The 3,808-nt window shown below is 36.1% G+C and overlaps 1 pseudogene; it reads right to left on the reverse strand.

The window, feature by feature from the left end:
• Positions 1 to 607: 607 nt before the first annotated feature.
• LOC116542993 lies at positions 608 to 850 on the reverse strand (annotated as a pseudogene).
• Positions 851 to 3,808: the final 2,958 nt, after the last annotated feature.

Here is a 3,808-nt window from a genome sequence, read left to right on the forward strand (position 1 = left end):
CTGGCTTGTAGAGATTGTGAGAGTCAGTTGTTTAATTTTGGGAGATTTTGCCATTCAGTTGTTAAACTATTGGTAGCTTGAAACCAGCTAGAGTGAAAGTATTCACATTTTGGAAATCAGGAAATGCTACAAAAAGGGCATTAACTCCCTGGGGAGCTTGTTGTAAATTTACCACCCATCCCATTGGCTATAGAGGATGTCAGGATCAGTGTATTACAAACATGAACATTTTACTCAGTACTATTCTGCCACTCTTTTAAATGTATTCAGTTGAAACTAATACCAAAAGTATTTGATACCCACAGACAATTATCCGCTTGAAAAATGCGGAAAAATCTCTTCCTTCATAGACCCAAAATTTACATTATCCCATTTTCTTTCTGAGTTCATATTTCCTTTTGACAATCCATCATCAGATTTTATTCTGATATAACATTTTAAGCTTGAAAGTCTGTTTTTGTTCATCTAATTACATTTCTCTGTGATAGAATAGGAATAAAAACTGAAATTAGAGAGTTTCAAATTTTTCTTTTTTCTTTTTGGTTTTCACATTTTTATTGGGAGATGTGGGAAGTGCCCTCTCTGTCAGTGGAGGTGCTCACAGGTTTTACAGCCACTCCAGGCTGGGGCCCCGAGGATCCTGGGGGTGGGGCTGGGCACATAGGGCGTGTTCCCTTCATCACGGACAGGCACTGGGTAGTTGTAGGGCGTGGCCTCACTGATCATGACGGAGTACTTGAAGTAGGGGCTGATTGGAGGCAAAATTGCAGCAAGGCTTCTGATGGCGAAGGACACCATCAGCACTGGCTCCTTGGCCCAGGACCAAGGAGGCACCGAGTCTCACAGCCATCTTGGTCTTGGTGGCTGCGTCAGAGGCCAAGAGTTTTAAAATTTTCTAAGATCATAATGGTCTAAATTTAAAAACTGTTTTTCTGGATTGAGTTATTAGTACTGTCATTAGACAATTGATCCGAACAATATAAATATATTTGTAAGGTACAAATGGTTATTAATTATAAAAAGCATTTTTTGGAAATTCATCTTTTAATACAATGAATGCCCTATTAAAATTAGTTATCTATTCAAGGATAAATATTATCTATTGCTAGCAAGAGGCAAGCACTACTGAAAAAAAGTTGTTAATAAATAGAAATGAAAGCAATTTAGGTATATGAATGTTCCTCAAATCTCCAAAGTCCTTCCTAGTTACAGGCCAAAAATCACATGGTGATTTGGATCTCAGAAATGGTCGTTGATATATGAAATATGTGGAAGCTGCATGTTGCAGTTGAAAAACAGGACCTGGAGTCAAACACTCCAATTTTAGTCACTCAGTATCCTGCCTCTATGACCTTACGTTATTTATGCAGTTTCTGATTCTTTCACATTACTTATTCGCTAGATAAGTGGATAATATCCCCATCACATAGGGCTATTATGTAGATGAAATGAAGTAATAAAAAGAAAATGTCTTTGGCTCATTTCACGTAACATAATGTCCTCCACGTTCTCCACGTTCACCTATTCTGTCACAAATAGCAGGATTTCATTCATTTTTATGCCTGAATAATATTTCACTGTGGGTATGTGCCACATTTTCTGTTGAGTCCATATCTTGGCTATTGTGAATAGTGCTGCAATAAACATGGGAGCGCAGATATCTCTTTTAACCAATTAATTTCAATTTCCTTGGAGATATAACCAATAGTGAGGTGGCTGAAACATTTGGTTGTTCTATTTTTAGTTTTTTGAGGAAGCTCCATATTGTTTTTCACCCAGACTAATACTACCTGATCTCATGCATATGTGGAATCTTCAAAAAACTGATTGAATGGAAGGAGAGAGTTGACTACCATTTAACTAAGCATTTCAGGGAGTGAAATACTTAGGGAGGATGGGAGACACTGGTCAAAGGATACATAATTACAGTTAGATAGGAGGAATAAATTTCAAGAGAAATTTATTTACAGCAAGGTAAAATTTATACCTTACAGCAAGGTGGCTATAGTTAATGATAATATAGTGCATTCTTGAAAAATTTAGAGTGGATGTTGTATATCTTACCACAAAAATGATAACTGTGTGAGGTAATTCATTTGCTAGTTAGCTAGATTTAACCACTCCACAGTGTATATGTACTTTAGAACATCATGTTGTGTGTGATGAAAAGATACGATATTATTTGTCCGTTTAAAATAAGCTTAAAATTTAAAAAGAGTTAAGTGCAATGAGAATGTGAGTGTTCGATACATGGTAGCTTTCATTTTTTAAAATTTAATTATTTTAGGAACTTTTTCATTTCATAATGCGAGATACACAAGTAGGCTATTCTTATAAAAGATCTTAAGGAAATAGAAGATCTGGGTGGTTAAAAAAAAAAAAAGGAGGATTTTTGGAGTCTTCCAGGAGACCCAGGCCTACGTATTTAGAATACAGGCTGCTTTTTTTTTTTTTTTTTTTAACGGATTTTATATTCTTTTTGTGGAGCTAAAGCCACAATGGTGAATTTTGGTGGAAATGAACACATCAGGACACTTACAGCTTACACTCTCATGCAGTGGGATGTCTCTGCCAAATTCCTATAGTATTTAATGAGAAATATTGATATAAATCTTTTTTAAGGTCAATGAGAACAGTTGGCCTCCTAAAAGTTTTGGTCCTTAGGCAATGAAGAGTGAATCTGTTGTCAATTTAGGGTTACGTAGTCAAGATTATAAACAGGAGTATATTATAAAATGCTTATTCTGCAGAGTGCAGAGTGGCTTTGGTATAAACTTTTAAGAAAACTTACAAGAGCTTTCGGATCACTGCTCATTCCCTCCAAGTGACACAATGACTAAATGTTTGTGAACTTAATAACTTGAATCACACAAGAGTAAGGAGAAATATGAAGTCTAAGTAAATTTTATTTTATTTTTCCCTGAAACCAGTGAAAAAAATATATTCACTAAACAGTATCTCTGAAAGTTTGGGCCAGTCAAAATTTTAATTAAAAAGCCAAATGTCTCTGCTGATGAATTTTAAGCCAATAGGAAATTGAAGATCAAACTTCAAACCTCTCAGGAAAACAGTTTTCAAAGGAAATGCTCACAGACCCACCACTGGGTGCTGCTATTGTAAACAGATGAACCCTTCCATATGTGCCTAAATTCCAGTTACACCCATTGGCCAGAGCCGTTATTGGCCAAATCCTGCTGCTAAAACCACTAGGCACTGATGATAGAGGTGCCAGAAATAATAAGCTGGAGCTTAGGCAAAACCCAAGAGGAAACACTTGATGTCAGATATGAGTTTGCCATTGTTTTGAGGGAGCATGGATGGAGGAAGGAATAAATGCCTGTGTGTTTAAGACTCAATGTATATATCCTATCAGACTGAATCTTATTTTCCTTGGCTGCTCAAATCTGACCCAAGATCACCTTTTTCTGATATTTACTTTAATGGTGACATTCATTTCCAGGCTGCTATCCAGAGTCATTCTAGTATTAAGAATGTTTTTTAAAATAATAAATATATGAAATAATAAAACATCAAGCCGATGTTTATAAACATTAGCCAAGCTCATTTCGTCTAATTGTGACACTATATCCACTCAGGGGGAATTCATTTTTCTAGAGGGGACAAATAATCTCCTAGGCCGCCCATGATTATACTGAGTTTTTATTATTACTAATATGTGGCAGGGAAGCAACAAGTGGGAAAATCTCACAAAACACATGCACACTCTCTCTCCTTATATTCTCCCATGGCTTTTTCTAGCAAGATGACCCACAAAAACCGTAACTGAATTCCAATGGGCAAAACCAGT

This window comes from Sapajus apella, unplaced genomic scaffold (assembly GCF_009761245.1).
Source record: "Sapajus apella isolate SASKATOON/1434 unplaced genomic scaffold, GSC_monkey_1.0 scaffold177, whole genome shotgun sequence".
Taxonomy (NCBI): domain Eukaryota; kingdom Metazoa; phylum Chordata; class Mammalia; order Primates; family Cebidae; genus Sapajus; species Sapajus apella.